Source organism: Hyla sarda, chromosome 2 (genome assembly GCF_029499605.1).
Source record: "Hyla sarda isolate aHylSar1 chromosome 2, aHylSar1.hap1, whole genome shotgun sequence".
Taxonomy (NCBI): domain Eukaryota; kingdom Metazoa; phylum Chordata; class Amphibia; order Anura; family Hylidae; genus Hyla; species Hyla sarda.
Genome location: NC_079190.1, coordinates 501,823,848 through 501,836,975, shown reverse-complemented (window position 1 = coordinate 501,836,975; position 13,128 = coordinate 501,823,848).

Sequence of the window (13,128 nt, the reverse complement as noted above, 5' to 3'; positions counted from 1 at the left end):
ATTGGCGCGGAATTGGTGCAGAATTTCCGCATGAAAGAAAAAATTAAAATTTTATGAATAGAAATACTTGATACTCCTCCTCCGCATGAAACCTACATTTCCACGTGATTTCAGTCCCAATTCCGTGCGAAATTCCGCGCAAAATCTCTGAGTTCTTGTGGAAAAGTAACAATATTTTGAGGCAGAACATTTCTGTTTGATTTCCGCCCCAATTCCTCAGTGTGAAAATCCCCTAAGGCTAAGTCTTCACTTGGTTTTTTGCACTGCGTTTTTAGGGATTAAAAAAACACCTGAAAAATTGCCAGTGCAAGTGATGTCATCATGCGTTTTTTCTTGCGTTTTTTCTGGCGTTTTTTCCGGCTTTTTTTTATTTGTGTGGAAATTGCACCTTGGCGTTTTTTTTTTTTTTTGGTACCCAAAATTTCTTGGGTACCAAAAAAAAAAGGATGCAGCAGTGATGGAATTTTTTTTTATTATTAAACTCAATGTATATATTTTATAACCCAATTTTTATTATTTTTTAATAAAGTGTGTGTTTCACTTTTTTTTTAAAATACTTTTTAACATTTTTTATGTAGTACTACTACTCCCAGCATGGAACAGCATGCTGGGAGTGATAGTACCTGCACTATAGACATATATCGTCCATAATATAGCAGAGAAGCGAGCGTGTCTATACATCGCCCTCTCTGCACTATACTCCGGCCACTGATGTCAACAGAAATTCATATTTCCCACCCAGAGCTGTGATTGGCCGGATGGTTTCAGCCAATCACAGCTCTGAGGAAAAGATGAATGAATGAGTAGCCGGCCCGAAGTACAGTGCAGAGCAGGGATGCGAGCGATGTATACAGCTGCTCCATCTCTGCTATAGACAGGACGATCACAGAGGGTGTCAGTAGTGACATCCACTGTGATGTGTCCTTACGTAGGCACTACTACTCCCAACATGGAGCACACTCTGCCTCATGCTGGGAGCTGTAGTACCTGTTTTAATTGACAGGTCGCAGCGAGTGTAAATTAGGACACCCGCTTCGATCTGTCTATTAATGCAGGTACTACAGCTCCCAGCATGAGGCAGAGTGTACTCCATGTTGGGAGTCGTAGTACTTGTAGTAAAGGAAAGGTTACTGCGTGTATCACTCCTGACACCCGCTGTGATGCTCCTGTATAATGTATAGATGCAGCAGCTGCTCTCCTATGGTCCCCTGCACGGCCGTATATATACACATGTTCCTATTTCTCACAGAGAGCTGTGATTGGCTGGAACCATCTGGCCAATCACAGCTCTGCGGGAAATATGAATAAGTGTATATATACGTGAGTGCAGGGGACCATAGAAAAGCGCCGCCGCATCTATATATGATACAGAAAGATCGCAGCGGGCAATCTGTCTATTAGTACAGGTAGTACTACTCCCATCATGGAACAGTGTGTTCCATGCTGAGAGTAGTAACTAAAAAAAATGTAAAAAATAAAGCAAAAAAGTGAAAAACACACACACAATACATTTTTTATAATTGTCGGCTACATTTTTATTTCCCCGCACACATAAATTGATCCCTGTTTAAAAAGTAATAGTTTTTTTTTTTTTTCAATAATATACATTTGGTTAGATACAATTTTTTCCTTCACTAATGTATATTTTTGAAGAAAAAATTTTAATGGTACCCTACGAAATTTTATTAAAAACTGCTATCTACATCACTTTTTTGGATCGCTAAAGTCCAAAAAAGATTAAAAACCGCCTGCAAAAACGCCGAAGTTAAAATCCACATAGCGTTTTTCTTGGCATTTTCTCGCTCCCATAGACTTCTATTGGAGCAAAATGCCACAATTTTGACAAAAAACGCCGATTTGAGAGAACTACAGCGTTTTTTTCAAAACGCCAAAGAGCTGAAAAAATTGCAGAAAAAGTGAAAAAACGCCAAAAGGATTAAAAAAACGCCAAAGTGAAAAAACGCTAAGTGGAATTCGAAATTTGCGATTTCTCATTGACTTACAGCTAACATCTGGCCGCATCGTTTTTTGACCAAAAAGACGCCATGCGTCAGAATTGGCGTTTTTCTTTGCGTTGTGAAGACTTAGCCTAAGCAGTAGTCATCAGACATCCAGATAAGAACAAGGAACGCTAAACATGCATGACGCGTTTCTGGTCACATGACCCTTTCTCCAAAATTCTGGTATAACCATGTATAAGTTATGTAAAGAGATCATTTTTAGACAATTTTATCTTAAAGTGGCGGAGTGTAAGATATCATTCCCATTCCATATATAGAGTAGTCCTATAGAGGTTAGATGGCCCAATCTGATATCGGGGGGTTTTCTCTTTCAGAGTAATTTACCATTTTTTCTGTATGATACCTGATCTAACCTTTAGAGATGAGCGAATCGAAGTTGACGAACCGGAATTCGTTACAAATTTCCTGAAAAATTTGATTCTTAATGAATGCGAATATCGCCGCGAATCGCTTCATTAAACTTAATTTTACAGCGTTCCAGGCTATTGGAGAGTTAAGATGGCGGATCCACATGTCAGTACACGGGGCAGGGGATTATGGGAGGGCGGGAATGAAGGTAGGCGGGCTGACCCTGAATCACATGTGAGATGCAGCCTATCAGTGTTCACTGACCCCTGTGATGTCACAGCCCCTATATAATCGGCGGCCATCTTGCCTCTCTTCATTTCATCTATGCACTCAGATGGAGAGGACGGGACTGTGTGTGTGTGAATAGCTCATACCACAGCGTTACACTGCAACTGCTAGTCACATCAGCATTAGGGAAAGACAGGAGTGCAGAGTGCTGTGCTGTTACACTGAGAAGGATCATTGATTGCTAAACCTCCTATTCACGTTATTGAGCATTGCAGCAGAGAGGGGCAGATAGCTGTCAGCTGCCTCATACAGATCTCCAAGCTGCCGGAACTTTATCAACCATCTTATCTCCTCATTTTTCAGCCCAATTGAGTTTTTTTTTTGCTCCACAAATCATCTGCTGCTCAGAATTGTGTGATGGGGTGCAATTTAGGGTTTCATCCCTGTATTTTTTTTTGTGGTGCTGCACTGTTGGCCCTGCTGCTGTTCAGAAATAAGTCATATTAGTGTGGACTTTAGTGCCTTTTTTTACCATTTTTCACCTGTTACTCTGTCTCTGTGCTAAATTAAGTGTTATACCACACGTTATATACCTGCCGGTGTATTAAAGAAAAAAAAAGTTTTTCCTGCGTACAAATACGCTTAACACTGCGCTCATCATTGCAAAGGGCATACATACAACCAAGTAGTGTACTATTTAGTACCTGTATTTCTGTCTCGGTGCTAAATTCAGTGCTATTCCACACATTAGTATACACTGGCTGGTGTAATAAAAAAAAAAAGTGTTTTTTCTGCATAGAAATACGCATACCAGTGCGCTCATCATTGCAAAGGGCACACATACAACAAAGGAGTGTACTATTTAGTAACTGTTATTCTGTCTAGGGCCTATATACTTTGAAAGGACAGCTGTAAGTAATCGCCTGCTGCTGTTCTATACCCTCATAAATGCACTAAGTATGTCAGGCAGGGAAGTGCCAGGACGTGCACAGAGAAGGGGCAGAGGCCTACATACGTCAGGCAGAGTTGGCAGCAGACTTGGGGCGAGTGGCAGCAGGAGTCGCAGCAATAGGCCTGAGCTCCCGTTAACACCCAGCAGTCGTGTCGTCGACCCATTTCTCCTCGTCAATTGGTTTGCACACTCATCCCCATCATCACAAGCGACATCTGACAACCCCAGTCAAGAGTCGTTGGGTTCCTCAGACACAACCCTCAGTTGGCATGGCCCGGGAGCAGTCCCCGTAATCCCATTGCCTTTGTCCTATGCTGTTCCCTCTCCCAAAGAAGTATCTCATGCTTTGGGTTCAGCTCCACTCTTTAGTGAGGACGATGTAATAGAGGACAGTCAGCATCTAATGGGCAGCCAAGAATGTGAGGAGACATGCGTCCCTTGCTCCGCAAGGCAGCCAAGTAGTGATGCGGAGAGTGACGTGGGAGGCGGTGTTTCGATTGTTCAGAGTCCTGAGGCAGACGCTGTTGTGGAACACGAGGAGGACATCAGTGACGTGCGCACATCTTTTGATGATGATGAAGCCGATCGCAATTGGGAGCCGGGTGCAGAAGCCTGGGCTTCATCATCATCAGGAGAAGAGATTTGCTCTTTGTCTATGAGGCAGCAAGGCGGTAGCACGGTTGGCAATCAGGGTGGTGGTGGCAGTAGTGGAAATTCAGGAGCCAAACATGCCAGGGGGAGACCACTTGCTTCGCGGCAAGCTACCATTCAGGGAGGTTGTGGAACAGGGGTTCCTGGAGACGGCGCGAATAGCAGTGAAATAGTGCGAACTGCGGGTGGGAAAATCAGCTACTCTGCGGTGTGGTTGTTCTTCATAAAGAATCCAGAGGACCTTAGCGTAGTCACATTCAAAATCTGTCGGCAGAAAGTGAAGCGTGGCCAGGGTCCCAATCTCGGCACCACGGCCCTGCGTCAACACATGATTCACCACCATAAAGCGGCCTGGGATAACCGTGGCTCCGAGGTAGTGGTCCAGCCTGCCGCATCACCCAGTGGCCATCCGCTCCCTACGTCATCCAGCCAAGGCTCCACCACCTCAGCCGAAGGGAGCATTGTGTCAAACCCTCCTTCTTGTGCTCCTGCTTCTTCCGCTCGTAGTCAGCCATTCCGCCAACAATCGATCGGCGAAGCCATGTCCAAGAGACAACAGTATGCGCCCACTCATCCAACGGCGCAGTAGTTGAATGTGCTCCTGTCCACGTTCCTGGTGTTGCAGTCCCTCTCTTTCCAACTGGTGGACTCTGCAGCTTTCAGGGAATTGATGGCTTGTGCCGAGCCAAGGTGGAGAGTCCCAAGCCGTCATTTCTTTGCGAAGAAGGCAGTACCAGCCCTGCATAAGTTTGTACAAGAGAAAGTGGGCCTTGAGCCTGTCGGTGTGTTCAAAAGTGCACGGCAGCGCCGACGTGTGGAGCTGTAACTACGGGCAGGGACAATACATTACTTTTTTACGGCCCACTGGGTAAATGTTGCTCCTGCACAGCCACAACAGCAACTTGGACAGGTCACACCGCTTCCTCCTCCACGCTCTGGCTCCCAGGCAGTTGGTCCTTTTACAGTGTGCGCCTCCTCCTCCTCCCCCGTGTCCTCGGCCTCCACTGCACGTCCAAATCTCGGTGGCCCTTCATCGTACCACGTGTGTAGGGCACAGCGGTGTCAAGCCGTCCTTCACATGGTTTGCCTTGGCGAACGGAGTCACACAGAGGAGGAACTGCTAAAGTTCATTAGGGAAGAAATCTGGAAATGGGAACCATGGTGACCGACAATGGGAAGAACATTGTGGCCGCGCTGCGACAAGGAAGTGTGAACCATTCGTCCTGCATGGCACACATGTTGAATCTGTTTGTCAAGAAGTTCATCAAGTATTCACCCCATTTGCAAGACGTCGTGACAATGGCAAGGAAACTGTGCATGCACTTCAGCCACTCGTACACTGCCAAGCACACCTTCCTTGAGCTGCAGCGTCAGAACGGTATCCCACAACATAGTCTCATTTGTGACATTGCCACACGTTGGAATTCCACCCTTCATATGTTGGACAGACTATACGAACAAAGAAAAGCCATCATGGATTTTTTGATGATATAAGCAGATAGGAGTACTCCCCTGCGTAACTTCAATGTGAACGAGTGGCAGCTCATACGTGACACCTGCCATTTGCTGAGGCCCTTTGAGGAAGCCACATTTTTTGTTAATCGCTCGAATTACGCCATGAACGACGTAATTCCACTCCTACATTTACTCCAAAAAAATGATTAAAAACATGGCTGGTCATGGCAATGGAGACGTTGCGCTTACATCAGAAGGCTACATGAGTCCTGTGGGGGATGAACTGGAGGAGGATGATGAGAGGCAGAGCGGAGCACAGTTTACGGTGGATGAGATGGCCGGTGTTTCTGGTCATTGGACAGGAGAGGAGGAGCAGGAGCAGCCAGAGGAGCTGGAGGGTTATTACGAGGGAGGCAAGACAGAGGACCCAGACACACTGTGGCAGTATGCAGTGGAGATGGAGGCAGGTAGTCCCAGCGAGTCACTGTCACAAATGGCAAGATGCATGCTGAGTTGCTTGCGTAGTGACCCCAGAATTGTCAAAATTCGTCAGCGCGATGACTTCTGGATCTCCACCTTATTAGACCCTCGCTACCGGCCCAGAATGGGGGCCTTTTTTACACCCACTGAGAGGGAGGACAAACTGACCTACTTCAGGGAGCTTCTATGTAGTCGGTTGGCCGATGCCTATCGGCCACATGGTCCATCCACTCGCAGGTCTGACTCGGGGGGCCCTCTGCGTTCACCTTCCACTGCCACGGCTGCTGGGGAAGGGGGGGGGGTGGCAGGAGCAGTACCGGCTCAATCAGCAGCAGCCTGAGTCTACAGTCGCTGATGAGTAGCTTCCTTCAGCCGCATAGTGAAGCTACTCATCAGCAGCAGGTAGACATGGAGCAGGACCTGAACCAGCAGGTGGTGGCTTACCTCGCCATGACCCTGCCAACAACCTTTGAAGATCCACTGGACTTCTGGGCAGCCAAACTCGATTTATGGCTGCAACTAGCGGAGTTTGCCCTGGAAAAGCTGTCCTGCCCGGCCAGTAGTGTGCCATCAGAACGGGTGTTTAGTGCGGCCGGGGCCATAGTCACCCCAAGGCGAACTCGTCTGTCCACTAAAAATGTGGAGAGACTGACGTTTGTCAAGATGAATCAGGCATGGATCAGCCAGGATTTCCAGCCACCAATGACAGATGGGTCTGAGTAGATTGACCATGCTCCTACAACAAAATTTTCTCTATTGTGATTGGTTATAAAACCCTCTGGGGCAGACCTGGGCATTGTACGGCCTGCTTGCCACATACAGCCCTTTGATTGGCTCTGACCGGCCCGCGCTGATTGGGGGACAACTATGCTCCTAATCTGGGGGACATCTATGCTGCCTAATCTGGGGGCCATCTATGCTGCCTAATCTTGGTGACATCAATGCTGCCTAATCTGGGGGACAACTATGCTCCTTATCTGGGGGACAACTATGCTCCTAATCTGGGGGACATCTATGATGCCTAATCTGGGGGACAAGTATGCTCCTAATCTGGGGGACAACTATGCTGCCTACTCTGGGGGACAGCTATGCTCCTAATCTGGGGGACATCTATGCTGCCTAATCCGGGTGACATCTATGCTGCCTAATCTTGGGGACAACTATGCTCCTAATCTGGGGGACATCTATGCTGCCTAATCTGGGGGACAAGTATGCTCCTAATCTGGGTGACATCTATGCTGCCTACTCTGGGGGACAAGTATGCTCTTAATCTGGGGGACATCTATGCTGCCTAATCTGGGAAACAACTATGCTCCTCATCTGGGGGACAACTAAGATCCTAATCTGATGGACATCTATGCTGCCTAATCTGGGGGACATCTATGCGGCCTAATCTGGGTGACATCTCTGCTGCCTAATCTGGGGGACAACTATGCTCCTAATCTGGGGGACATCTATGCTGCCTACTCTGGGGGACAACTATGCTCCTAATCTGGGGACATCTATGCTGCCTAATCTGGGGGACAAGTATGCTCCTAATCTGGGGGACATCTATGCTGCCTACTCTGGGGGACAAGTATGCTCCTAATCTGGGGGACATCTATGCTGCCTAATCTGGGTGACATCTATGCTGCCTAATCTGGGGGACAAGTATGCTCCTAATCTGGGGGACATCTATGCTGCCTAATCTGGGGGACAACTATGCTCCTAATCTGGGGACATCTATGCTGCCTAATCTGGGGGACAAGTATGCTCCTAATCTTTGGGACATCTATGCTGCCTAATCTGGGGGACAACTATGCTCCTAATCTGGGGGACATCTATGCTGCCTAATCTGCTGGACAAGTATGCTCCTAATCTGGGGGGCATCTATACTGCCTACTCTGGGGGACAATCTATGCTGCCTAATCTGGGTGACATCTATGCTGCCTAATCTGGGGGACAACTATGCTCCTAATCTGGGGGACATCTATGCTGCCTAATCTGGGGGACAAGTATGCTCCTAATCTGGGTGACATCTATGCTGCCTACTCTGGGGGACAAGTATGCTCCTAATCTGGGGGACATCTATGCTGCCTAATCTGGGGGACAACTATGCTCCTCATCTGGAGGACAACTAAGATCCTAATCTGGGGGACATCTATGCTGCCTAATCAGGGGGACAACTATGCTCCTAATCTGGGGGACATCTATGCTGCCTAATCTGGGGGACAAGTATGCTCCTAATCTGGGGGACATCTATACTGCCTACTCTGGGGGACAACTATGATCCTAATCTGGGGGACATCTATGCTGCCTAATCTGGGGGACAAGTATGCTCCTAATCTGGGGGACATCTATGCTGCCTAATCTGGGGGACATCTATGCTGCCTAATCTGGGGGACAACTATGTTCCTAATATGGGGGAAACTGAAGCTTCTGGCCTTGGGCCTATAATTTTTGGAAGTTTAGCAGTAGCTAAATACATGCTTAATGCAAATGTCAACATTGATCTTTAAATGTAAGGGGTTATGAAACCCTCTTGGGTACTGCAAATGACTGCTTCAGACTCATTATGTGTCTTTCACAAACTACTTGCCTCCCTGGTGCCTCAGGCCTTGGGCCTATAATTTTTTGAAGTTTAGCAGTAGCTAAATACATGCTTAATGCAAATGTAAACATTGATCTTTAAATGTAAGGGGTTATGGAAACCTCTTGGGTACTGCAAATGCATGCTCCAGACTCATTCTGTGTCTTTCAAGAACTACTTGCCTCCCTGGTGCCTCTGGCCTTGGGCCTTAAATTTTTGGATGTTTAGCAGTAGCTAAATACATGCTTAATGCAAATTTCAACAATGATCGTTAAATTCTCGGCGCTCTGCCAGGGCCTTCTCCTACCCTGGGCCAATCCGAGGACCTCACTAACTAACTCACTAACTAATCCAATCGCTTATAGCGACGGGCGGTGTGTACAAAGGGCAGGGACTTAATAAACGCCAGCTTATGACCCTCACTTACTGGTAATTCCTCGTTTTAAGGTTAAATAATTGCAATCCCAGATCCCTATCACGAACTGGTTTCAGCGTGCAACACGCACCTATCCTTGAAAGATAGAGACACGCTAATCCGTTCAGTGGAGCGTGCCTGCGGCCCGGACATCTGAGGGCATAACACACCTGTTATTGCTCGATCTCGCAATTGATCGGGCAAGGTAAGGGGTTATTAAAGCCTCTTGGGTACTGCTGAGGTCTGCTCCTGGTGCAATGTATGGGGTAATTAAACACTCTTGGGTAGTGTTATTGTTAAATGTACTGGTAATTTTATCAGTAATAAAATTGAATTTTGCAGAATGCTAACCGTTACACAACGGAACGCTTGTTGCGTGTGGTTTTTTTATGAAAAAAAAAAATAGATGGAGAGGGATTAACACTGCTTAATAATTTTTGGCGATTAGAATCCTTTTGTTATCTGATTTTTTGGAGACAGATGCGCTTACACACTTTTAATGTATTAAAGCCCAATGGGCTGTATTTGTGGGAGGGGCTGGACACTATATAAACCCCGGGCTCCTGTACCTCGGGGCGGGTGCGGCGTTATTGCAGTTTTTCCTCGTGTGGCTGCAAGTGAGCTCACTCGTCTCGTCACTTCCTGTTTTCCTGCTTATGATGTTCGGCTCCTGTGTTCGCGTCAGTTGCGAGGCAGCGCGTGGAGGGTAAGTGCCGGCTTGCCGGCGTTTTTTAGTTGTTGGTTATGGGCCTTGTTAGGTAGGCACAGGGATCCGTGACCCGCTCCCTATGTGCCAGATATGCCATGCTTTTCTCTGCATTTTTACTCTGCGTAGTTCGTTCTGAGTCATGAGGTGTGGTACATGGCAGGTCGGGGGGTTATTTTATTAAAAGGTGGATATGGTAATAAATTGTTTTTTGGTTCACGTTTTCATTGCTTGTCACCGCATAGCTGCGGTTCATTTGCGCACTGCAATATAGGTGGGCCTTATTTAGGGGTTTTGCGCTACTGCCATATGAGAGATGGCTTTTTGCACCCGCAGCCGGGGTCATATAGCTATACTGGTATTATGTCATGACAAGCTGCTCTTGCTACAGCTCTTACATTGGGTCAAACAGGGGTTAATCTGTATAGGAATATCCACCAGGTCGGTATAAGCAGGCATGTGTTAGATTCTGCAGATTCAGTTTAGTACACTGTTGTAGGGGTTACTTGAGGACTATGGATTGCTTAAAGGCGGGGATAACGTTACTCTGCATTGTTACTGACACGTTCTTCAGAGCAAGCACATGTGTTTTTGTTTATTTCTGTTTGCTAATTCAGTTTGTGTGTATACATATAGTGTCGGTTGGTCCTGGATTCGGGTGCTACGTTGAGGTGGTTCATCCTTGTTGGTTCAGCTACAGGTTACCTCGGGTAGGTTTATATGGTTTATAGGTTAAATTTGGTATCTGTCGGGCTTACGTATTGTTGTTGCTGACACGTCTTCAGAGCAATCAATATATATTTATATAAAAAAATATATATACATATAATAATAATATGCTTGTGTGGGTGTATATGTATGGGTATACATAGGTGGGTGTATATGTATGTGCATGGGTCAGGCAGGTATATGCGTATATATATGTATATGTATGTATATATGTGTATGTGTGTATATATATATACATATATATATATAAAAAAAGAGGGAGATAAATAAAAATAAACATGTGAATATTAGGGCAAGTGTATATGTGTGTGCGTATGTATATGTTTATACCTACCCGGTCACCTGACTCTTCTTCAGGTTCGATACATTGTTTTCTGACTCGTTTTAGGTAAATTGGTTATATCTTGACAATGACCTGACACGTTTTTTTTGGGTCAGACGAAATCTCGCTTGGTGTATTCATGTCTGTATACCAGCAGTTATCCTTAGTAACTGCCACAAGTGATATGTCATTTCTGAGCTACGCACGTTATGTGTTTATGTAGTCAAATATTACAGTACCCTGTTGCCTGACTCGTTCCTTCAGCTTAAGGGGTGGTTTACTTGGTTTGTTGTTACCGACTCATCTTCAGAGCAACCTCCTTTCGGCATGTTTCTGGTTGGCGATCTGACACGTTTTTTCAGATCAATTACAATCTCTTTATTTATTAGCATTACGTTTTATGCATATTTCCATTTACGATTAGGTTTTCTCCTTAGTAATTGCAGGTCCAGTGTCGTTGGTGGTTACACAATTACATCAGCATCACCTAGGTGGGTTAAAAAAAAAAAGTGAGAGAAGTCCATGATACATGCTGGATTGGGTTTAATTGTTACATTTTATTTCCCACCGGTACCCTTTGGCCCGGACAGGTACCTACTCAAGCATGTCTCATGGGTCAGATATCGAGGAGTCTTTGTCCGTCTTGGATACCCCATCCAGGGCATCTGAGGGGGGCGACGCTCCCTCGTATCGAACATGGACCATCCCTAAGCTGATGAAGGAACTCAAGAAACGAGGGGTTCCTTTTCCTGCTTCCGCACAGAAAGCCGAATTATATAAGCTACTGATGGCTGACCCGTTGCCAGGGCCGAGTCTACACAGGACCCTGTAACAGCTTCCCTGGGACAGTTGCATGCCTTAATGGCGACTATGGTGGACTCTTTATCAACTGTGCAGGCTAGATTGGACAGTCTCGAGAGCAACAATGCTCAAAGGCCAGCAACAGGTGTCCTGGTGCCTGCCATAGTCCCTGATCTAGCTGCTGCCAGCATGCAGATGGCAGTGCCTGTACCAGAGTCCAGTTCTGATTCAGGTAGGGGGATGTTGCCACCTAGGGTGGCTCCAGCGTATTTCGTTCCTTCCAATGTGCGTAAGGACATTTTGGAGAGAAGGGATGTCAATTTGGCGTCATTGCTCATTGCCACGCAGGACATGATAGATACTAGAACCATTGCCTGTGGGGAATTGTCAGTGGTGCTGAGGAGCAAGGACACCAGGTTGAATAGGAAATTATCTTTTCCTGAATTCATTGTGGCGTTTAGCATGTTCAGGGATGTAATCTGCTCGGCAAAACCTCTAAGGAGGGAGGAATTGGATATTTACTTATTCAATATGGCAGACCTATGTAACAAATATGGAGGGACCTACTTTTACGATTATCACAAATCATTTTCGGCAAAGGCAGCGGCGGCATTTGCGCAACATGGTTACTCGTACGACTGGTCCAAACTGGACACGGAGCTGTTTTGCCGGCACTTTGCGGGTCTTAGGGCCCCGTCATGCGCTCTCTGTCAATCTATATCACATGCCACGGCATGGTGCTATTTAGCGCAGGAGGAGGCTTCAGCAGGTAAACCAGGTACTTCACATGCTGGTAATAGGGCCACAGAATCGGTTGACAAATTGGGCAGACCAGTGAGGTTTTTGGGTAAAAACCAAATTTGTAATAATTACAATTTAGCTACATGCAATTACAATCAGTGTAGACTGTTACATGTTTGTTAAGTGTTTTCGGGCTCATCCCCGTTCATTGTGCTCAATAAAAGGTGGTTAATCATATTTAGGTGTCATACAGATGCATGTCTTGAGGGGGTATCTTGAACTTCATCCCAACACAGAATGGGTAAATTGGCTCTTGGATGGTTTCAGCAGCGGTTTCCACACGGGACTAGTAGCACCACCGCAATCCACACATGAATGTAATAATTTATTATCAGCGGCCAATGACCCTATGTCAGTATCAGAGTTGCTGAATAAGGAAGTAGAAAAGGGTTATATGATTGGTCCTTTTCCAGTACCTCCATTTCAAGCTTGGCGGGTTAGCCCCATTGGTATTGTCTTAGGTAAGTTCAGTAACAAAAAACGGTTGATCTTCGATCTATCAGCACCTCACGAGTCTGTCATACCCAGCATTAATTATTTGATCCTGTCAGATGAGTTTGCTATGAAATATTCTTCCGTTGACCAAGCAATCCAGATGTTGCTAACATTGGGTACAGGTGCATGGTTGTCCAAGGTAGACATAATGGACG